The sequence below is a fragment of the Oncorhynchus masou genome, chromosome 9, assembly GCF_036934945.1.
Source record: "Oncorhynchus masou masou isolate Uvic2021 chromosome 9, UVic_Omas_1.1, whole genome shotgun sequence".
NCBI lineage: Eukaryota > Metazoa > Chordata > Actinopteri > Salmoniformes > Salmonidae > Oncorhynchus > Oncorhynchus masou.
In genome coordinates, this window is record NC_088220.1 from 56,005,817 (window position 1) to 56,031,375 (window position 25,559).

The 25,559-nt window shown below is 44.3% G+C and overlaps 1 pseudogene; it reads left to right on the forward strand.

Moving 5' to 3' along the window:
• LOC135546275 (transmembrane protein 255B-like) overlaps positions 1-25,559 on the forward strand; it is a 39,443-nt pseudogene that overhangs the window by 6,064 nt on the left and 7,820 nt on the right.

Sequence of the window (25,559 nt, forward strand, 5' to 3'; positions counted from 1 at the left end):
ACATTCTGGCCGTGTTGAAGGCAGTCTTCCACTCGTCCTCTTCCGTATCCGCACCAGGTGGTAGGTGTTACGTAGATCCAGCTTCGAAAAAATAGTGGCCCCCTGGAGCGTCTCAAAGGCAAAGGAGATGAGAGGTAGCGGGTAGCGGTTCTTCACAGTTATGTCGTTGAGACCCCGGTTGTCAGTGCACGGGCGCAGGGTCTTGTCCTTCTTCTCCACAAAGAAGACGCCTGCGACGGCAGGGGAAGAAGATGGTCAGATGAATCCTCCAGCGAGGGAGTCCTCCATGTAGGTCTACATCGCCTTGGTCTATGGGACGTCCCTTGGGCGCAGTCGTGCTAGGGAGCAGGTCAATCCCGCAGTCATAAGGTTGGTGCGGCGGAAGCGAAGTGGCCCGGGCCTTGTTGAACACGTTGACTTCCTGGGGGCGACTTCCGAGCCCCCAGGAAGACATCCCGGGGCAGGTTGTGCTGACGATCTCCAGTAGACCAGTTAATTAGGGGATTGTGTCACTGGAGCCAGAAGATTCCCAATACCATGGGAATCTGAGGAGACTTAATGAGCAGGAACTGGATAACCTCGTTGTGGTTCCCTAACACACGTAGGTTGATGGGAGTGGTGTTCTGGGTGACCCGGCTTATAGAGCGCCCGTTCAGCGCTCTAACATCCATGGGAATGGAGCGGGGCTGAGTGGGGATGCCCAGCTCGGAAGCCAGGGTAGAGTCCAAAATGCTCTCATCGGCCCCAGGTGAGTAATCCAGATTGGTAGGGAAAAGATACAGGACGGCAGGCAGGGGCAGGGCAGGCAGGAATGGTCAAAACTGGGAAAGAAGAAAACAGGAACTATAGCAAAGACAGGAGCAAGGGAAAACGCTGATAGGCTGTTTGTCTGGCAACAGACAATCACAATCACAAAGACGGGTGAAACAGATCAGGGTGTGACACCCATGGTACTCTCTGTTCTGTTGTGTTGACTCTCCACCTCATACAGCAGGACTAATGATTAACAAGTTAGAGAAGATGGACAGAGGTGTGTGTGTGTGTGTGTGTGTGTGCGTGTGTGTGCGTGTGCGTGCGTGTGCGTGCGTGTGTAGTGGATAAGGATATTGATGAGTACATGTGGGGCTGCTCCATGCCATCTTTTTCCAGCAGAAGAAAACACTGTTTAAAAGGAGGCAGATACTGAGTGTATAAACAGAAAGCAACTCGTTAGGTCGATGAAAGATGGGGAGATGGAGAGAGTGAGGGGACCTCAGCACAGATGAGAAAATGTGCCTGGCTTGGAAAGTATCTCAATGCCTGCAGTGTAGACACACACACACACACACACACACACACACACACACACACACACACACACACACACACACACACACACACACACACACACACACACACACACACACACACACACACACACACACACACACACACACACACACACACACACACACACACACACACACACACACACACACACACACACACAAGCTGTTCTTCTTATCAATACATTTTACCACAGTTTTCTTGGAATTTGGAAAAATTGTAAACATTTGTGAGTTTGTAATATGAAGTAAAGGAGTCTGCAGCTAATTATTCTCACGTGCTAATTTCTGTCTCTTGTTACGGTTCTTGTAATTGTATAAGAAAACAAGAGTATTTCCAATTAAAATCACAATAAATGTTAAAGAAGGGAGGGGGGGGGAGCATTCCAGGTGATTACCTCATGAAGCTGTTTGAGGGAATGCCAAGAGTTTGCAAAGCTGTCATCAAGGCAAAGGGTGGCTACTTTGAAGAATCTAAAATAAAAATATATTTTGATATGTTTAGCACTTCTTTGGTTACTACATGATTCCATGTGTTGATGTCTTCACTATTATTCTACAATGTAGAAAACAGTAAAAATAAAGAAAAACCCTAGGTGTTCTAAAACTTTTGACCGGTAGTGTACTACAATGCCTTCAGAATGTATTTACACCCCTTGACTTTTCCCACATTTTGTTGTTACAGCCTGAATTTAAAATAGATTAAATTGAGAATTTTTTTGTCGCTAGCCAACACACATACCTCATAATGTCAAAGTGGAATTATGTTTTTCAAAATTGTTACAAGTGAATGAAAAATAAAAAATACAAATCTGAAATGTCTTGGGTCAGTAAGTATTCAACCCCTTTGTTATGGCAAGAATAAATAAGTTCAGGAGTAACAATTTCCTTCACAATTCACATAATAAGTTCCATGGATACACTCTGTGTGCCATAATATTGTTTAACATGATTTTTGAATTACTACCTCATCTCTGTACCCCACACATACAATTATCTGTAAGGTCCCTTAGTCGAGCAGTGAATATCAAATACAGATTCAACCACAAAGACCAGGAAGTATTTCCAATGCCTCGCAAAGAAGGGCACCCATTGGTAGATTTGACAAAAAAACATGCAAGTAGTCCGGGTAGCCATTTGTTTACCTGTTCAGGAGTCTTATGGCTTCTGGGTAAAAAAATGAGCAGCCTTTGAGAAGCCTTTTTGTCCTAGACTCGGCACTCAGGTACCGCTTGCCATGCAGTAGTAGAGAGAGCAGTCTATGCCTGGGGTGACTGGGGTTTTTGACAGTTTTTAGGGCCTTCCTCTGACACCTCCTGGTGTAGAGGTCCTGGATGGCAGGCAGCTTAGCCCCCGTGATGTACTGGGCCATACGCACTACCCTCTGTCGTGCCTTGCGGTCAGAGGCCGTGCAATTGCCGTAACATGCAGTGATGCAACCAGTCAAGATACTCTCGATGTTGCAGCTGTAGAACCTTTTGAGGATCTCAGGACCCATGCCAACTCTTTTTAGTTTCCTGAGGGGGAACAGGCTTTGTTATGCCCTCTTCACGACTCTCTTGGTGTAACAGCGTTCTTCGTTTGTTGCAAGAGAGTCGGACCGAAATGCAGCGTGTTGGTTACTCATGTTTTTTAACCTCTTACACTTATGGTGGCGCTATTTCATTTTTGGAAGAAAAACGTTCCCGTTTTAAACAAGATATTTTGTCACAAAAAGATGCTCGACTATGCATATAATTGCTACTGTTCGAAAGAAAACACTCTGACGTGTCCAGAAATACAAATATCTTCTCTGTGCGTGCCCTTTAACGTGAGCTTCAGGCAAAACCAAGATGACTTGGCATCCAGGAAATGACAAGGATTTTTGAGGCTCTGTCTTTCATGATCTCCTTATATGGCTGTGAACGCAAGAGGAATGAGTCTGCCCTTTCTGTCGTTTCCCCAAGGTGTCTGCAGCATTGTGACGTATTTGTAGGCAGATCGTTGGAAGATTGACCATAAGAGACCACATTTACCACGTGTCCGCCCGGTGTCCTGCGCCGAAATTGGTGCGCAAAAGTCACCTGCCAGTATTTTTCCATGGGGCACAGAGAGAGAAGCAAGCTTCCACGAACTGCATGTCAATGAAGAGATATGTGAAAAAACACCTTGAGGATTGATTCCAAACAACGTTTGCCATGTTTCGGTCGATATTATGTAGTTAATCCGGAAAAAGTTTCACGTTGTAGGTGACTGCATTTTCGGTTCGTTTCGGTAGCCAGGCGCAATGTAGAAAACGGAACGATTTCTCCTACACACAGACGCTTTCAGGAAACACTGCGCATTTGGTATGTGGCTGGGAGTCTCCTCATTGAAAACATCAGAAGCTCTTCAAAGGTAAATGATTTTATTTATTTGGTTATCTGGCTTTTGTGAAAATGTTGCGTGCTACATGCTACACAAAATGCTATGCTAGCTTTGCATACTCTTACACAAATTAGTCAATTTCTATGGTTCAAAAGCATATTTTGAAAATCTGAGATGACAGTGTTGTTAAGAAAAGGCTAAGCTTGAGAGCAAACGCATTATTTTAATTTTATTTGCGATTTTCAGAAATCGTTAACGTTGCGTTATGCTAATGAGCCTGAGGCTTAGTCACAATCCCGGATCCGGGATGGGGAGTTTCAAGAGGTTAATGAAACAAATAACGATTACAAGAAAATACTGAGACAAACACAAAACAACAAAACGGAACGTGAAACCTATTACAGCCTATCTGGTGAACACCACACAGAGACAGGAACAATCACCCACGAAATACACAGTGAAACCCAGGCTACCTAAATACGGGTCCCTATCAGAGACAACAAGAATCACCTGACTCTGATTGAGAACCGCCTCAGGCAGCCAAACCTAAACTAAACACACCCCTAATCAACCACAATCCCAATGCCTACAAAAACCCCAATACAACAACACAATAACATAAACCCATGTCACACCCTGGCCTGACCAACTAATTATCTAAAACACAAAATACTAAGACCAAGGCGTGACAGAACCCCCCCCCTAAGGTGCGGACTCCCGGACGCACCTCAAAACCATAGGGAGGGTCCGGGTGGGCGTCTGTCCATGGTGGCGGTTCCGGCTCGGGACGTGGACCCCACTCCATTAATGTCATAGTTCCTCCCCTACGCGTCCTGGGATAATCCACCCTCGCCGCCGACCATGGCCTAGTAGTCCTCACCCAGAACACCACTGGACTGAGGGGCAGCTCGAGACAGAGGGGCAGCTCGGGACAGAAGGACAGCTCGAGACAGAGGGGCAGCTCGGGACAGAGGGGCAGCTCGGGACAGAGGGGCAGCTCGGGACAGAAGGGCAGCTCGGGACAGAAGGGCAGCTCGGGACAGAGGGGCAGCTCGGGACAGAGAGGCAGCTCGGGACAGAGGGGCAGCTTGGGACAGAAGAAGCCCAGCACTGAGAGGAAGCCCAGCACTGAGAGGAAGCCCAGCCAGGCAGTTGAATCTGGCAGATCCTGGCTGGCTGGCAGTTCTGGCAGATCCTGGCTGACTGGCGGATCTGGAAGAGTCTGGTTGACTAGCAGATCTGGAAGAGTCTGGTTGACTGGCAGATCTGGAAGAGTCTGGTTGACTGACAGATCTGGAAGAGTCTGGCTGACTGGCAGATCTGGAAGAGTCTGGCTGACTGGCAGATCTGGAAGAGTCTGGCTGACTGGCAGATCTGGAAGAGTCTGGCTGACTGGCAGATCTGGAAGAGTCTGGCAGATCTGGAAGAGTCTGGCTGACTGGCAGATCTGGAAAAGTCTGGCTGACTGGCAGATCTGGAAGAGTCTGGCTGAATGGCAGATCTGGAAGAGTCTGGCTGACTGGCAGATCTGGAAGAGTCTGGTTGACTGGCAGATCTGGAAGAGTCTGGCTGACTGGCGGATCCTGGCAGACTGACGGCTCTGGCTGCTTCATGCTGACTGACGGCTCTGGCTGCTCCATGCTGACTTGCGGCTCTGGCTGCTCCATGCAGATTGACAGCTCTGGCGGCTTCTTGCAGACTGACAGCTCTGACTGTTCCATGCAGACTAACAGCTTTGGCAGCTCCTTGCCGACTGGCAGCTCCTTGCAGACTGGCAGCTCCTTGCAGACTGGCAACTCCATGCAGACTGGCAGCTCCATGCAGACTGGCAACTCCTTGCAGACTGGCAGCTCCTTGCAGACTGGCAGCTCCTTGCAGACTGGCAGCTCCATGCAGACTGGCAGCTCCATGCAGACTGGCAGCTCTGGCTGCTCCAAGCAGACTGACAGCTCTGGCTGCTCCATGCAGACTGGCAGCTCTAGCTGCTCCATGCAGACTGGCAGCTCTAGCTGCTCCATGCAGATAGCTGCTCCATGCAGACTGGCAGCTCTGGCTGCTCCATGCAGACTGGCAGCTCTAGCTGCTCCATGCAGACTGGCAGCTCTGGCTGCTCCATGCAGACTGGCAGCTCTGGCTGCTCCGAACAGGCAGGAGGCTCCGGCAGCGCTGTAGAGGAGGAAGGCTCTAGAAGCGCTGAACAGGCGGGAGGCTCCGGCAGCACAGGAGAGTAGAAAAGCTCCGACAGTGCAGGAGAGGCGAGGCGCACTGTAGGCCTGATGCGTGGTGCTGGCACTGGTGGTATTGGGCCGAGGACACGCACAGGAAGCCTGGTGCGGGGAGCTGCTACCGGAGGGCTGGGGTGTGGAGGTGGTACTGGATAGACCGGACCGTGCAGGCGCACTGGAGCTCTTGAGCACCGAGCCTGCCCAACCTTACCCGGTTGAATACTCTCGGTCGCCCTGCCAGTGCGGCGAGGTGGAATAGCCCGCACTGGGCTATGTAGGTGAACCGGAGACACCGAGCGCAAGGCTGGTGCCATGTAAGCCGGCCCAAGGAGACGCACTGGGGACCAGTGCCCGGCCGATACGCGGAGCTGAAATATACCGCACCGGGCTATGCACCCGCACTGGGGACACCGTGCGCACCATTGCATAACACGGTGCATGCCCGGTCTCTCTAGCCCCCCGGTAGGCACAGGGAGTTTGCGCAGGTCTCCTACCTGGTGTAGCCATACTCCCTGAAAGCCCCCCCAATACATTTTTGGGGCTGATTCCCGGGCTTCCATCCACGTCGCCGTGCTGCCTCCTTATACCAGCGCCTCTCCGCTTTAGCAGCCTCTAGTTCCTCCTTGGGGCGGCGATATTCACCAGGCTGAGCCCAGGGTCCTTTTCCGTCCAGTTCTTCCTCCCATGTCTAATTCTCCAAGTGGTGCAGCCTCTCCCACTGAAGCTGCTTTTGTTGCCTCTCCTGTGGCTCCTGCCTGTTAACACGCTGCTCGGTCCGTGTGTGGTGAGTGATTCTGTAACAGCGTTCTTCGTTTGTCGGAAGAGAGTCGGACCGAAATGCAGCGTGTTGGTTACTCATGTTTTTTAATGAAACAAATAACAATTACAAGAAAATACTGAGACAAATACAAAACGGAACGTGAAACCTATTACAGCCTATCTGGTGAACACTACACAGAGACAGGAACAATCACCCACGAAATACACAGTGAAACCCAGGCTACCTAAATACGGTTCCCTATCAGAGACAACAAGAATCACCTGACTCTGATTGAGAACCGCCTCAGGCAGCCAAACCTAAACTAAACACACCCCTAATCAACCACAATCCCAATGCCTACAAAAACCCCAATACTACAACACAATAACATAAACCCATGTCACACCCTGGCCTGACCAACTAATTATCTAAAACACAAAATACTAAGACCAAGGCGTGACACTTGGTGTGTTTGGACCATTCTAGTTTGTTGTTGATGTGGACACCGGGGAACTTGAAGCTCTCAACCTGCTCCACTACAGCCCTGTCGATGAGAATTGGGGCGTGCTCGGGCCTCCTTTTCCTGTAGTCCACAATCATCTCCTTAGTCTTGGTTACATTGAGGGATAGGTTGTTATTCTGGTGCCACACGGCCAGGTCTCTGACCTCATCCCTATAGGCTGTCTCGTCGTTGTCTGTGATCAGGCCTACCACTGTTGTGTTGTCTGCAAACTTAATGATGGTGTTGGAGTCGTGCCCGGCCATGCAGTCGTGGGTGAACAAGGAGTACAGGAGGGGACTGAGCACGCACCCCTGTGGAGCTCCAGTGTTGATGATTAGCATGGCAGATGTGTTGCTACCTACCCTCACCACCTCATGGCGGCCCGTCAGGAAGTCCAGGATCCAGTTGCAGAGGGAGGTGTTTAGTCCCAGGATTCGTAACTTAGTGATGAGCTTTGAGGGTGCTATGGTGTTGAACTTTGAACTGTAGTCAATGAATAGCATTCTCACATGAGGGTTTCTTTTGTCCAGGTGGGAAAGGGCAGTGTGGAGTGCAATAGAGATTGCATCATCCGTGGTTCTGTTTGGGCAGTATGCAAATTGGAGTGGGTCTAGGGTTTCTGGGATAATAGTGTTGATGTGAGCATTGACCAACCTTTCAAAGCACTTCATGGCTACAGACGTGTGTGCTACGGGTCTATAGTCATTTAGGCAGGTTGCCTTTGTGATCTCGGGCACAGGGACTATGGTGGTCTGCTTGAAACCTGTTGGTATTACAGACATGTTGAAAATGTCAGTGAACACACCTGCCAGGATTCTACTCAGACCCATACTCTACACAGACTGGTGCACCATAACCAATCAGAGCTGCAGTATCCCTATATACAAATAGACCATTGTCATATATGGATCTATGCCATTCACTTTGAACTGGACTGTGTTAACAGCATGAGTGGGGCAAAGTAGATGTGCTTGTTTTCAGATCAAAGCAAGAGCTGCATGTAGCCAGGTGTGTACATGTGTTAATATTATTTGCTAGTAAGTGAGTTATTAGCCCAGTTATAGCCAATTTCTAGTCAGCAATGGGGGAGTGGTTGCTTCCCACAAGAACACAAAACATGTACATTTCTAGCCATCTTTGAAAAGCAAGACAGGTAGATAGCTTTTTTCTGGATTAAAAGGGGCATTGTTGTATTTTGAGACAGGCTTGAATAAGCTAAGTAGCCAATAGACAGATGGTATCATAGTTTATCTAATTCTTTGTAATAATGGTATGGGAATAATAATTAATTACATTTTGTAAAGTGGTTTCTTGCATCAAACAACACAACATTTTCAGTCACCTCCTTGTCTGAAGGACAAGTGGATAAACAGGTTAATGTCAAGCCCTGCATATTTTTTTCAAAGTGTCATGAATGTAGGCCTACATTGAACACCACACATTGTCTGCTACTGTAGGCTGAATGATAGAAGAGCTATTTCCATGTGAAAATGTTATGGGATGCATGTTCTCCATCGTTTTTTTAAATGGTAGGCCACTCTGATAGGCCTACATTATGATCAAATAGCCACTGTTATAACTATAACTTAAAACAGGTACAGCCTCAGTGTTCACAGTAAACGCATGCCAGAAGTTGCATTGAATTTTAAAAACTTTTAAGTTTGAGCTCAGCAGACCTGAAATTTCCTCAGTGCCAAAACATTTATTATGGTTATGCTTGTAATCGTTAAGGACTGCAGAGTTTTTCAGGTTAAAAAATAAATGGAATGGAGCTAAGCACAGACAAAATCCTACAGGAAAACCTGCTTCAATCTGCTTTCCACCAGACACTGGGAGATGAATTCACCTTTCAGCAGGACAATAACCTAAAACACAATGCCAGATCACTGGAGTTGCTTACCAAGAAGACAGTGAATGTTCCTGAGCGGTTACAGTTTTTACTTAAATTTACTTCAAAATATATGACAAGATCTGACAATGGTTGACTAGCAATGATCAAAAAACATTTTGACAGAGCTTCAAGAATAATGGGCAAATATTGCACAATCCAGGTGTGCCAGGTGTGGAATGCTCTTATAGACTTACCCAGAAAGACACAGCTGTAATTGCTGCCAGAGGTGCTTCTACAAAGTATTGACCCAGGTGTGAATACGTATGTAAATTTGATATTTAATTTTCAATACATTTGCAAACATTTATAAAAACATCTTTTCACTTTGTGATGATGTGGTATTATGTGTAGATGGGTAAAAAAATATACATTTAATTTGAATTCAGGCTATAACACAACACAATACGGAATACGTCAAGCGGTATGAACACTTTCTGAAGGCACTGTGTACAGTATATTTTGAGATCTGGACGTGTACCCATCCAGTACCTCCGGACAAGAACCCCTGTATTAGGGAATGTAATGGAAAACTTAAAAAAATGTTTTGCAACTGTGGAAAAAAATGTATTTCTTATTAGGAAGTCAATGTACTGTTGTCCCTTCCTGTTTCTGGCAGTTTTCTTCAGTTTGGTCCCTACCCATTGGGCACAGATATCATTTCAACTTCTAGTTTTGAGTTACATTTCTTTGAGATGTCATCTAATGTGACTTCAACATGAAGTCCACCATGTCATTGGATTTAAGTTAAGAGTTAGGGTAAAATAATATGAAATTCCTTTACGTTGATGACTTTTTGTAAATCCAATCAGTTTTCCACGTTGATCCAACGTCATCAGATTGAATTCTTTGTTGAAATTAAGTGTAAACAACGTTGATGCAACCAATTGTTTCCCAGTGGGTAATGAACACATCCCAAAGCATGCTTCCCTCAGGTCCACAAACTCCCTCCCACCCCTTCCCGCATCTGTTTCTCTTTGTCTGCTGGCGGCCAAAGCTCCTTCATACTCTCTCTCTCTCTCTCTCTCTCTCTCTCTTTGAGTGTGGATATTGTGTTAACACTGGGTGACATTGAGTTGAATCTGCTCAGCTATTTTGTCTGACATAATGTCTTAAATCCATATATGCGCCCAACTGTAACAATAATTTGGTTTTCTGTCATCATCAGATGAAATTGAAAGCTTTAAACATCTCACTGGGCACACGCTGGTTGAATCAAAGTTGTTTCCATGTCATTTCAATGAAATGACCTTGAACCAATGTGGAATAGGCGTTGAATTGACGTCTGTGCAAGTGGGATTGCTACAACCCACTTGGAAGGATATGCGCAGTGTACTGCCTTCCTAGTTTTGTTGTTGAACATTAGTCCTACTAGCATGTGCTCAGTCGTGTGTATGTTACTATCTTTTTGAATAATGTATTTTTCCCTTTCTCTCCAGCTTGTGGCGGCCATTGTTTTCCTCAGCTTCGGAATCATTGCCTCCTTCCTGTGTCTGGTGGTGGATGGTGTCTTCATCGTTTTCAACATGGTGAGTCACGTTGCTGCTCCATGTGTGTCTTTCAGCAATATTAGGAGGAAAACAACTCATTTGTTTCTCATTTATTCTGTCGGCAGTAGGCTTGATCTCAGTTTCTCTTCCCCCAGTCTCTGATCTTGATGTCATGTATGAGAGTGTTTGTAAGAATAGCTATGATATTAGTGTTCATGCATGAGTGTTTCAATGTGTGTGGATGGACATTGACCCACCCTGTCTGTAATGTTGACGGCAGATTGATGGAGCCTCACTCCCTGTGGATGAGTGTGATCATGAGAAACCTTTGGGTGAGAGAGCTTCCTCTCTCCCCATTTCAATGTGTTAACCCAACCGAAAATTTCACACAAGATCAAATGTTCCATTTGCCATGCCAAATGGCACAATATGCCGAAACTTTAATACTTGCAATAAACTTTAAAACACAATTAAATCTCAAAGTGGAACAATGCATACCTACACAATGACAATGCAATATAATATTAATGTGAACATTTCTAGGAAAATGGCAAGATGCAAAGGACCCATGGTCCAGAATTGTGCCTACACAGTATATCTGCCTGCCTGCCTGTCTGTCTGTCTGCATGCCTGTCTGATTGTGCAGGGCATCTTTGTCCGTGTCAGTATATAGTGGGACCAAGGCTGGGGAACCCAGCAGGCAAGTTATTTTATTAGACCAGTGATCCCAAAGCTTTAGCTTGGAATGTTTGCCTCTATCAAAGCCCTATTAAAAAAATCTAAAGAAACCAAAAGTGAATTGTAAAATACAAAGCATCAATAATACCCCCAAATGAACAAGGTAGACAATATGCCATGTATTATGTATCAAAGTGAGTGTTTTCTTATGCTTTTTTCTATGCAATGATTCATTATGTAAATTAAGCAATTCTTCTGTTTTTCTCTAAACTGTGAGCAAGAAAGTAAAAGAAGACGGAAATAAGTCTTTGGGTATAGCAGACTGGTCTCATAGACTAGGCGTAACATAGTAAATGTAAGTCCTTGACACCCAAATTAGTATGATATGTTAGGTTTGGTATGGTTACAGAAAGGTTACTTAAAGCAAAAATGAAAGAAGGATGGTTGGTCGGGGTGAATGTGTGGGCGTATAACATGACTATTTAGCAACCCAAAGGTTGCGTGTTCAAATTTAATAACGGACAACTTTTGCATTTTAGCTAATTAGCAACTACTTACTCCTTTATAGCTACTTTGCAACTACTTAGCAGATTAGCTAACACTTCCCCTAACCCTAACCATATCCCTTTTAGCTAACCCTTCCCCTAACCCTATCCCTTTTAGCTAAACCTTCCACTAACCTTTAACCCTAATCTTAACCCTTCAATGTAACTCCTAACCTTAACCCTAACACCTAACCCCTGGAGCTAGATAATGTTAGCGTTAGCTACCTAGCTAACGTTAGCCACAACAAATTGGAATTCGTAACATATATTCGTAACATATTGTACGTTTTGCAATTCGTAACATATCATACGAAATGGATGATGGACATCCACAAATTAATATACAGTCAATTCAGAAAGTATTCAGACCCCTTGACTTTTTCCACATTTTGTTACATTAGAGCATTATTCTAAAATTAATTTAAAAAAAAATCCTCATCAATCTACACATGATACCCGATAATGACAAAGCAAAAACAATTGTATTTTAAATTTAGCAAATGTATTAAAAATAAATAACATTAATACCTTCTTTACATAAGTATTCAGACCCTTTGCTATGAGACTCGACATTGATCATCCTTGAGATGTTTCTACAACTTGATTGGAGTCCACTTGTGGTAAATTCAATTGGTTGGACATGATTTGGAAAGGCACAGAGCTGTCTATATATGGTCCCAGTTGACAGTGCATGTCAGAGCAAAAAAACAAATCATGAGGTTGAAGAAATTGTCCGTAGAGCTCCGAGACAGGATTGTGTCAAGGCACAGATCTGGGGAAGGGTACCAAAATAATTCTCCAGCATTGAAGGTCCGAAGGAATAGAGTAGCCTCCATCATTCTTAAATGGAAGAATATTGGAATAACCAAGAGTCTTCCTAGAGCTGGCCGCCCGGCCAAACTGAGTAATCAGGGGAGAAGGGCCTTGGTGAGGGAGGTGACCAAGAACCCGAAGCTCCAGAGATCCTCTGTGGAGATGGGAGAACCTTCCATAAGGTCAACCATCATTGCAGCACTCCACCAATCAGGCCTGAATGGTAGAGTGGCCAGACAGAAACCACACCTCTGTATAAGGCACATGACAGCTCGCTTGCAGTTTTCCAAAAGGCACCTAAAGACTCTCAGAACATGAGAAACAAGGTTCTCTGGTCTGATGAAACCAAGATTGAACTCTTTGGCCTGAATGCCAAGCGCCACATCTGGAGGAAACCTGGCACCATCCCTACAGTGAAGCATGGTGGTGGCAGCATCGTGCTGTGGGGATGTTTTTCAGCAGTAGGGACTGGGAGGCTAGTGTTAAGATGGCGCTGGAGAAGAAGGCGTGTGTTACGTGTTCCTATCCAATTGTGTTTTTGTTTGTTTCTTCACGTTGTAACTTATTTTGTACATAATATTGCTGCTTCCATCACTTATGATCGAAAATAACTTCTGGACATCAGAACTGCGATTACTCACCACGAACTGGCAGAATCTTATTTTCCTTTAACGAGTCCGACGAGCCTGACATGAATGACATACCTCTTTCAAAGGGGACAGGCCCAGAAGAAGATAAGAAAAATAGGCCAGAGGGTGGGCTGCCTTCTGAGAATTCGTAGGCGATCTAATAAACCCCCAATGCCTTCCATTCTACTAGCAATCGTGCAATCTTTGTAAAACAAAATCGATGACCTACGTGGAAGATCAAATTACCAACAGGACATTCAAAACTGTAATATCTTATTCTTCACGAAGTCATTGCTGAACGATGACATTATCAACATTCAGCTGGCTGGTTATACGCTGTATCGGCAGGATAAAACAGCGGTGTCTGGTACGACAAGGGGCGGCAGACTATGTATTTTTGTAAATAAAAGCTGGTGCACGATATCTAAGGAAGTCTTTTGCTCGCCTGAGGTAGAGGTTTTGCTCGCCTGAGGTAGAGTATCTCATGATAAGCTGTAGACCACACTATCTACCTGGAGAGTTTTCATCTGTATTTTTCGTAGCTGTCTACATACCATCACAGACTGAGGCTGGCACTAAGACCGCACTCAATTAGCTGTATTCCGCCGTGGCGGTGCTCCTAGTGGCCTGGGACTTTAATGCTGGCAAACTTAAATCCCATTTTTCCAAATTTCTATCAGCATGTTAAATGTGCAACCAGAGGGAAAAAAACTCTGGACCACCTTTACTCCACACACAGATATGCATAAAAAGCAAATCTGACCATAATTATATCCTCCTGATTCCTGCTTACAAGCAAAAATTAAAGCAGGAAGCACCAGTGACTCAATCAATAAAAAAGGCCAGGTGAAGCACATGCTAAGCTACAGGACTGAGCATGCACGGACAACCTGGCAAGTGTTTTCACTGACATTTTCAACTTCTCCCTGTCCGAGTCTGTAATACCAACATGTTTCAAGCAGACCACCATAGTCTCTGTGCCCAAGAACACTAAGGTAACCTGTCTAAATGACTACCAACCCATAGCACTCACATCTGTAGCCATGAAGTGCTTTGAAAGACTGGTCATGGCTCACATCAACACCATTATCTAGAAACCCTAGACCCATTCAATTTGCATACCGTCCCAACAGATCCACGGATGATGCAATCTCTATTGCTCTCTACACTGCCCTTTCCCACCTGGACAAAAGGAACACCTATGTGAGAATGCTATTCATTGAATACAGCTCAGCGTTCAACACCATAGTGCCCTCAAAGCTCATCAATAAGCTAAGGACCCTGGGATTAAACACCTCCCCCTTCATGGCTACCCAGACTATTTGGGGCGGCAGCGTAGCCTAGTGGTTAGAGCGTTGGACTAGTAACCGAAAGGCTGCAAGTTGAAATCCCCGAGCTGACAAGAAACAAATCTGTTGTTCTGCCCCTGAACAAGGCAGTTAACCCACTGTTCCTAGGCCATCATTGAAAATAAGAATTTGTTCTTAATTAACTGACTTGCCTAGTTAAATAAAGGTAAAATAAAAAAAATACAAATTTGCATTGTTGTTATCATCTATGCATAGTCACTTTAATAACTGTACCTACATGTACATATTACCTCAATTACCTCAACTAACGGGTGTCCCCTGTATATAGTCTCGCTATTGTTATTTTAATGCTGCTAATTACTTGTTACTTTTATTTCTTATTCTTATTTGTATTTTTTTTAAACTGCATTGTTGGTTAGGGGCTTGTAAGTAAGCATTTCAAGGTCTACACCTGTTGTATTTGGCGCATGTGACTAATACAATTTAATTTGATTTAATAAAGCCAGTAAAAATAGGGCATTTACCTGTTGGCAGCACACATTTCATCTAGCATATGCAATACTTTGGTAGACATATTTAAAGGCAATGGGGCTGATGGCAAGAAAATAAGGTTTATCCGTAAAAATGTGTATCATTAGTCCAGGTTTGAGGGAAAGATGAACAGAGCAAAGTATAGAGAGATCCTTGATGAAAACCTGCTCCAGAGTGCTCAGGACCTCAGACTGGGGCGAAGGTTTACCTTCCAATAGGACAATGACCCAAAACACACAGCCAAGACAATGCAGGAGTGGCTTCGGGACAAGTAATTGAATGTCTTTGAATGGCCCAGCCAGAGCCCGGACTTGAACCCGATTGAACATCTCTGGAGAGACCTGAAAATAGCTGTGCAGCAACACTCCCCATCCAACCTGACAGAGCTTGAGAGGATATGCAGAGAAAAATGTGAGAAACTCCCCAAATACAGATGTGCCATGCTTGTAGCATAATACACAAGAAGACTCGAGGCTGTAATCACTGCCAAAAGTGCTTCAACAAAGTAAAGAGTCTGAATACTTATGTAAATGTGATATGTTTTTTTATTTGTAATACATTTGCAAAACATTTCTAAAAACCTGTTTTTCCTTGTCATTATGGGGTATTGTCTGTAGATTGATGAGAGAAAAAAACCGATTGAATTCATTTTAGAATACGGCTGTAATGTAAAACAAAATGTGGAAAAAGGGGTCTAAATACTTTCAGAATACACTGTACACCATACAAAACGTAACACATCATACTAAAAGCAGAGTCGTGGATTTACGTACAGAATAATATGAAATGCTATGAGACCAATTTGGGAATAGGGGTACTAGACTCCACTGGTTGTCTGTTTCCCAGTGAGTCTTGATCCCACACCAATCGTTTGACATTTATTTGTATTTTTGATTCCAAGTATGATTTGACCACTGGAAGGAATTAGTATTAAAGTGAAAAAGAAGGATTGATTTTTTCCATCATTTTTTATAGATTTTCATTTGTATCCCTTTATAAGGAGAAGTGTAGCAATTCGACATTTGAACGTTTAGCCTTTCCTCATACTGTAAATATTACTAGGCCATAGTTCTGTTCACAATTATCAACTGGCCAAATCAAGTCCATACAGTCATCTGGTTTACAGATTTTGTCACAGAAACATTCCAATGCACTGTACAGATGTAGGATCTTAATTTGAGCAAGTTTGCTAAAGCAGGAAGATAATCCTGCAGCAACAGGAAATGTCAATTATTTTGTAGATTATAATTAGTCAACATTTTTGTAGGGGTTGATAAATGTTAAATACGTGAAAATCAAGTCTGAAATTTCAGTGGAAATTACAAACCTCAGAAGCCTTTTTAAAACCTCAAATACACTACAAGTTTTACATTTCTTGCATTGCAGGAAAGTTCTTCTACAACAGGGTGATAACATTAAGATCCTACATTTGTATGTATTCGGAACTTACAGATGTCAACTTGACAACAACGCCTTAGCAAAACCTCTTCTGCTTTTAACATATACAGTACCAGTCAAAGGTTTGGACGCACCTACTCATTCCAAGGTTTGTCTTTATTTTTTACTATTTTCTACATTGTAGAATAATAGTGAAGACATCAGAACTATGAAATAACACATATTGAATCATGTAGTAACCAAAAAAGTGTTAAACACAGCTTTGCACACTCTTGGCATTCTCTCAACCAGCTTCATGAGGAATGTTTTTCCAACAGTCTTGAAGGTGTTCCCACATATGCTGAGCGCTTGTTGGCTGCTTTTCCTTCCCTCTAAGGTCCAACTCATCCCAAACCATCTCAATTGGGTTGAGGTCGGGTGATTGTGGAGCCAGGTCATCTGATGCAGCATGGACTCTACAAGATGCCGAAAGCGTTCCACAGGGATGCTGGCCCATGTTGACTCCAAAGCTTCCCACAGTTGTATCAAGTTGGCTGGACGTTCTTTGGGTGGTGGATCATTCTTGATACACACTGGAAACTGTTGAGTGTGGAAAAACCCAGCAGCGTTGCAGTTCTTGACACACCGGTGCGCCTGGAACCTGCCACCATACAGCTTTCAAAGGCACTTAAATCTTTAGTCTTGCCCATTCACCCTCTGAATGGCACACAGTCCATGTCTCAATTGTCTCAAGGCTTAAAAATACTACCTCCCCTTCATCTACCCTGATGAAGTGAATTTATCAGGTGGCATCAATAAGAGGCCATAGCTTTTACCTAGATTCACATGGTCAGCCTATGTCATGGAAAGAGCAGGCGTTCCTAAAGTTTTGTACACTCACTGTATATATATTTTATATCCGTCTTCTGTTTTATTGGAGAACTTTACAATGCCAGAACGATATGGAGTGTAATTGGTAATGCTATTCAAAAGGTGTGTGCTGGAAATGGATGGAGTCATTGCAGCTGTCTTTAAACTATATAACTGTAGTCTATTCAATTCTCTCATGCATTAAGATATCATGTCTCGCTGTCTCTCTCTCCCCACACCAGGATGTCCGTCCTCTGAAAGCAGGAAGATGCCAGTTTTACACGAGTGGAAACAGCTACATCTATGAGAATTACTATGCCTCTGTAAGTACAACTGCACGCATAGCAATATGACTTACTGTGTCAGCTATACTGTCCAATTCAGAAAATATGTGTGGTACATACTGTCTGGCAGGGGAAATCACCTTCGACTAATCTCTGCTTGTACTGTACCTGTCACTCAATACTGTTGAATGGAGTGTCTGCCTCCTCTTGCAGGTGCCATGCCAGGGTCTCACGGAGTCATGTACGATGAAAGTACGCAGTGGGACCTGCTACTGCTGCGACCTTTATGACTGTGCCAAGTGAGTCAAAGATACGCCAACGTTAAAAGGTCCATCATGTAGCTTTGTGTACAACCCAACAAATTTATGATGGAAATGTTATAGATCTGTCATTGTTATTGGACGCAAGCCTAATAAGCGGTACATCCAACCAGTAATAAAAATGCAGTGCTAAAATAACTTTATATACAGTATGCGTGGTAACTCACCCATCACATTAGCAATGTGTTGCACCCACCCACTTGTGCTTGGAAGGCATTTGGTGTCAGAATGTTCTTCGCACATTAGGTATCACAATGATAAGGTGTGGAGTGATTGTGACCTATTTAAACTGAAGTAGGCTCAAACTAGCGCAGAGTTTGTCCTAACCAGGTCACATGGTGTACAGACCAACTCATCTCACTTCCTATCATTCGCTGCTCATTGGTAAGCAAATGCTCCTGCCACCTGTCTCTTCTTGACCTGTGTTTTGACTCACTGCTTGCTTCTACAGAACCAAGTTGGTCATCTCCCGCTCGTATAGTGTATGTGTTGGCAGGATAAATACAGTGAGCGAGTCCTCCGTTTTCTCTCTGTTTGCCATACTGGTGTGTGACTCAGGTTTGTGTTGCTTGTGCATTTTCCATTTCACAGGATGTGCTTGTTTCAGGAGGCAGGGTGCAAACCCACTGTAGCTAATAGCAAACTTTTCGTAAATTCTTGTCAAGAAGAGAGACATGGAAGCCCAGTTAGCCTACCTATCTTAGCTAGTCTGTAGTTTCAAATGGAGGTCGCTAACGAACGGTTTCAACGGTTTTATATTTCTCTATTCTGGGACAATGTGGACTGTCCGGACTTTCAATGTAGCAGAGGACTACAGAGGCGATGTGTCTACTCTTAGCAAACAAGTAGAGAACTAACACAAGCTACTGGGGAATCCACGTCCGCCTACTTTCTCTTTCTCTTCTACTCCAGTAACTCGACACTGCTCTGGCCTGGTGGGAGTGTTGCCACCGTGTCGTCTATCCAATTTAATTAGTAGGATGCCTCTAGATGACTTAGTGGATCTTCCTATTCTTGACCCTGCAAACCAGCCATGGAGGCACGTCACTCGCCGTGGAAGTCCCACAAGGAAGCCACTGTTAGCGTCACCTATGCTATTAATAGTTTTATATCAAACTATCATTTTTGCTAGATGTGCTCATACCCATACGGCTATTGTCAATAGTTATTTTGTGCATATTGGCTGGGTCTTTCAGCATGACAATGATCCCAAACACACCGCCCGGGCAACGAAGGAGTGGCTTCGTGAGAAGCATTTCAAGCTCCTGGAGTGGCCTAGCCAGTCTCCAGATCTTAACCCCATAGAAAATCTTCGGAGGGAGTTGAAAGTCCGTGTTGCCCAGCAACAGCCCCAAAACATCACTGCTCTAGAGGAGATCTGCATGGAGGAATGGGCCAAAATACCAGCAACAGTGTGTGAAAACCTTGTGAAGACTTACAGAACACATTTGACCTCTGTCATTTTTTCTCTTTTTGTCCGTCATAGTTGAAGTTTACCTATGATGAAAATTACAGGCCTCTCATCTTTTTAAGTGGGAGAACTTGCACAATTAGTGGCTGACTAAATACTTTTTTTGCCCCACTGTATATAGGGGAGCAGCCTCTAAGGTGCATGGTTGTGTAACCGTGTGGTAGCCGGCTAGTGATATTTAACAGTCTGATGGCCTTGAGATGGAAGCTGTTTTTCAGTTTCTCGGTCCCAGCTTTGATGCAACTCTACTGACCTCGCCTTCTGGATGTTAGTGGGGTGAACAGGCCATGGCACGGGCGGTTGATTGCCTTGATGATCTTTTTGGCCTTCCTGTGATATCGGCTGCTGTAGGTGTCCTGGAGAGCAGGCAGTGTGCCCCCGGTGATGCGTTAGGCAGACCACACCACCCTCCGGAGAACCCTGCGGTTGCAGGAGATGCACTTGTCGTACCAGGCGGTGATACAGCCCGACAGGATGCTATCAATTGTGCATCTGTAAAGGTTTCTGAGGGTCTTAGCGACCAAGACAAATTTCTTAAGCATCCAAGGTTGAAGAGGCGCTGTTGCGCCTTTTTCACCACACTGTCTGTGTGGGTGGACAAATTCAGATTGTCAGTGATGTGTATGCCGAGGAACTTGAAGCTTTCCACCTTCTCCACTGCAGTCCTGTCAATGTGGATAGGGGTGTGCTCCCTCTGCTGTTTCCTGAAGTCCACGATCAGCTCCTTTGTTTTGTTGACGTTGAGTGAGAGGTTATTTTCCTGGCACCGCTCTGCCAAGGCCCCACCTCCACCCTGTGGGTCGTCTCATCATTGTTGGTAATCAGGCCTAGTACTGTTGTGTCGTCTGCAAACTTGATGGTTGAGTTGGAGGCATGCGTGGCCATGCAGTCATGGGTGAACAGGGAGTACAGGAGGGGGCTGAGCACGCACCCTTGTGGGGCCCCTGTGTTGAGGATCAGAGAAGTGGATGTGTTGTTTCCTACCTTCACCACCTGGAGGCAGCCTGTCAGGAAGTCCAGGACCCAGTTGCACAGGGCGGGGCAGTCATTGAAAATAAGAATTTGTTCTCAACTGACTTGCCTATTAAAATAATAAAAATATGGTGTTGAAGGCTGAGCAAGTGTCAATGAACAGCATTCTGACGTACAGTTGGAAGTTTACATACACCTTAGCCAAATAAATTTAAACTCAGTTTTTCACAATTTCTGACATTTGGTCCTAGTAAAAATTCCCTGTCTTAGGTCAGTTAGGATCACCACTTTATTTTAAGAATGTGAAATGTCAGAATAATAGTAGAGAATTATTTATTTCAGCTTTCATTTCTTTCATCACATTCCCAGTGGATCAGAAGTTTACATACACTCAATTTGGTAGCATTGTCTTTAAATTGTTTAACTTGGGTCAAACGTTTTGGGTAGCCTTCCACAAGCTTCCCACAATAATTTGGGTGAATTTTGGCCTATTCCTTCTGATAGAGCTGGTGTAACTGATTCAGGTTTATAGGCCTCCTTGCTCGCACACACTTTTTCAGTTCTGCCCACAAATGTTCTATAGAATTGAGGTCAGGGCTTTGTGATGGCCACTCCAATACCTTGACTTTGTTGTCCTTAAGCCATTTTGCCACAACTTTGGAAGTATGCTTGGGGTCATTGTTAATTTGGAACACCCATTTGCAACCAAGCTTTAACTTTCTGACTGATGTCTTGAGATGTTGCTTCAATTTATCCACATAATTTTCCTTATGCCATCTATTTTAAGAAGTGCATCAGTCCCTCCTACAGCAAAGCACCTCCACAACATGATGCTGCCACCCCCGTGCTTCACGGTTGGTATGGTGTTCTTCTGCTTGCAAGCATCCCCCTTTTTCCTCCAAACATAACGATGGTCATTATCGCCAAACAGTTCTATTTGTGTTTCATCAGACCAGAGGATAATTCTCCAAAAAGTACGATCTTGTCCCCATGTGCAGTTTTGGAGCATGTCGATATAGGACTCGTTTTACTGTGGATACTTTTGTACCTGTTTCCTCCAGCATCTTCGCAAGGTCGTTTGCTGTTCTGGAATTGATTTGCACTTTTTGCACCAAAGTACCTTCATCTCTATGAGACAGTACGCGTCTCCTTCCTGCGCAGTATGACGGCTGCATGGTCCCATGGTGTTTATCATTGCTCCCAAGGATGAACCAGACTTGTGGAGGTCTTGGCTGATTTCTTTTGATTTTCCCATGATGTCAAGCAAAGAGGCACTGAGTTTGAAGGTAGGCCTTGAAATACATCCACAGGTACACCTCAAAATGACTCAAATTATGTCAATTAGCCTATCAGAAGCTTCTAAAGCCATGACATAATTTTCTGGAATTTTCCAAGCTGTTTAAAGGCACAGTCAACTTAGTGTATATGAACTTATAAGTTTATGTATATGAAAATTATAAGTGAAATAATCTGTCTGTTAACAATTGTTGGAAAAATTACTTGTGTCATGCACAAATTAGATGTCCTAAACGACTTGCCAAAACTATAGTTTGTTAACAAGACATTTGTGGAGTGGTTGAAAAAATAGTTTTAATGACTCCAACCTAAGTGTATGTTAACTTCCGACTTCAACTGTATGTATGTATTCCTCAAATTTAACTGGGTCTAAGGTGTCAGGTAAGGTAGAGGTGATATGATCCTTAACTTGCCTCTCAAAGCACTTCATGATGACTGGGTGATTGTCATTGAGTTCAGTTACCTTTGCTTTCTTGGGTATGGATCAATGGTGGACATATTGAAGCAAGTGGAGAGGATCGGGAGAGATTGAATATGTCTGTAAACACTCCAGCCAGCTGTTCTGCGCATGCTCTGAGGACATGGCTAGGGATGCCATCTGGGCCGGCAGCCTTGAAAGGGTTAACACGCTTAAATGTTTTACTCACGTCAGCCATGGAGAACAAGAGCCCACAGTCCTTGGGAGCGGGCCGCATCGGTATCCTCAAACCGGCCAAAGAAGGTGTTTAGCTTGTCTGGGAGCAAGATGCTGGGGTCCGTGACGTGGCTGGTTTTCCCTTTGTAATCCGTGATTGTCTGTAGACCTTGCCACATGTCTCGTGTCTGAGACATTGAATTGCGACTCCACATTATCTCTGTACTGACGTTGTGCCTGTTTGATTGCCTTACGGAGGGAATAACCACACTGTTTGTATTCAACCATATTCCCAGTCCCCTTGCCATAGTTAAAAGCAGTGGTTCACTCTTTCAGTTTTGCGCAAATACTGCCATCTATCCACGGTTTCTGGTTTGGGTAGGTTTTAATAGTCAATGTACATTTCCTGATGAACTCAGTCACTGTGTCCGCGTATATACGTCAATGTTATTCTCAGAGGCTACCCGGGAACATATCCCAGTCCACGTGATCAAAACAATTAAAACAATTCTGGTCAGACCAGTGTTGAATAGACCTTAGCACGTGTACTTCCTGTTTGAGTTTCTGCCTAATGGATGGGAGGAGCAAAATGGAGTCGTGACCTAATTTGCCGAAGGGAGGCCCTTGTAGGCATCTCAAAGGTGAGTAGCAGTGGTCTAGTGTTTTCTCTAAACGAGTACTACAGTCAATGTGTTGACAGAACTTCAGAAGTGTTTTCCTCAAATTTGCTTTGTTAAAATCCCCAGCTACAATAAATGTGGCCCCAGGTTATGTGGTTTCCAGTTTGCATAAAATCTAGTGTAGTTCCTTGAGGGCCATTGTGGTATTGGCTTGAGGGGGAATATACACGATTGCGACTATAACCGAAGAGAATTCTCTTGGGAGGTAATACAGTCATTTGATTGTGAAGTATTCTAGATTGAGTAGTTAATCATGAAACACATGGCCTCCCGAGTGGCGCAGTGGTCTAAGGCACTGCATCGCAGTGCTAGCTGTGCCACTAGAGATCCTGGTTTGAGTCCAGGCTCTGTTGCAGCCGGCCACGACCTGGAGAACCATGGGGTGGCTCACAATTTGCCTGGATTAGGGGAGGGTTTTTCTGGCAGGGATGTTCTTGTCCCATCGTGGGTCAGGCGCAATGCACGCTGACACGGTTGCCAGGTGTACGGTGTTTCCTCCAGTGCGGCTTGGCTGGGTTGTGTTTTGGAGGATGCACAGCTCTCGACTTTCGCCTCTCCCAAGTCCGTACCGGTGTTGCAGCGATGGGACAAGACTGTAACTACCAATTAGATACCACGAAATTGGGGAGCTAAAGGGCTAAAAAGAATAATATTAAATCATGAAACACACACCATGTCTTTCTTCTTCCCGGAGAGTTCTTTATCCCTGTCTGTGCAATGAACTGAGATCCCAGCTGGTTGTATGGACAGGGACAGTATATCCCGAGAGAGCCATGATTCTGTGGAACAGAGTATGTTACAGTCCCTGATGTCTCTCTGGAAGCAGATCCTCGCCCTGAGCTTGTCTACTTTATTGTCCAGAGACTGAACATTAGCGAGAAATATACTCAGATGGTGTGGATGGTGTGTATGCCTCCTGAGTCAGACTAGAAGTCCACTCCAAATGCCTTTTCTCTGCTGGTGGCATCTTAGAACGGCCTCTGGGATAATTTCAATTGCCCTGGGGTGTACGAACAAAGAGTCCAATTCGGGAAAGTCGTATTCCTGGTCGTATTGCTGGAGTTACCGCTGCTTTGATATCCAAAAGTTATTTCTGGCTGTATGTAATAATACAAAAACAATTCTGGGCTAAATAATGTAAGAAATAACACACAAACAAAAATAAAATACAGCAAAGTTGCTTAGGAGCTAGAAGCAGAGCTGCCATGTCTGTCGGCGCCATCTGAAGACCATTTTATATTCTGAATAAGCTATCCTCAATAGGGTTGGGTACTGATGCTTGCCGATGGTTTCATAATTATCTCAATGAACTCAGGCCATCAAGGTAGATGGTGTCAAATCAGAGATCATTGAGTTACATAAAGGAGGTTCGAAACTCGGCCTACTACTGATTACAATCTATATAAATAACATTGGTAATGCTGAAAACAATTATATATATATACAGTGCCTTGCGAAAGTATTCGGCCCCCTTGAACTTTGCAACCTTTTGCCACATTTCAGGTTTCAAACATAAAGATATAAAACTGTATTTTTTGGTGAAGAATCAACAACAAGTGGGACACAATCATGAAGTGGAACGACATTTATTGGATATTTCAAACTTTAACAAATCAAAAACTGAAAAATTGGGCGTGCAAAATTATTCATCCCCTTTACTTTCAGTGCAGCAAACTCTCTCCAGAAGTTCAGTGAGGATCTCTGAATGATCCAATGTTGACCTAAATGACTAATGATGATAAATACAATCCACCTGTGTGTAATCAAGTCTCCGTATAAATGCACCTGCACTGTGATAGTCTCAGAGGTCCGTTAAAAGCGCAGAGAGCATCATGAAGAACAAGGAACACACCAGGCAGGTCCGAGATACTGTTGTGAAGAAGTTTAAAGCCGGATTTGGATACAAAAAGATTTCCCAAGCTTTAAACATCCCAAGGAGCACTGTGCAAGCAATAATAATGATATGGAAGGAGTATCAGACCACTGCAAATCTACCAAGACCTGGCCGTCCCTCTAAACTTTCAGCTCATACAAGGAGAAGACTGATCAGAGATGCAGCCAAGAGGCCCATGATCACTCTGGATGAACTGCAGAGATATACAGCTGAGGTGGGAGACTCTGTCCATAGGACAACAATCAGTCGTATATTGCACAAATCTGGCCTTTATGGAAGAGTGGCAAGAAGAAAGCCATTTCTTAAAGATATCCATAAAAAGTGTTGTTTAAAGTTTGCCACAAGCCACCTGGGAGACACACCAAACATGTGGAAGAAGGTGCTCTGGTCAGATGAAACCAAAATTGAACTTTTTGGCAACAATGCAAAACGTTATGTTTGGAGTAAAAGCAACATAGCTCATCACGCTGAACACACCATCCCCACTGTCAAACATGGTGGTGGCAGCATCATGGTTTGGGCCTGCTTTTCTTCAGCAGGGACAGGGAAGATGGTTAAAATTGATGGGAAGATGGATGGAGCCAAATACAGGACCATTCTGGAAGAAAACCTGATGGAGTCTGCAAAAGACCTGAGACTGGGACGGAGATTTGTCTTCCAACAAGACAATGATCCAAAACATAAAGCAAAATCTACAATGGAATGGTTCAAAAATAAAC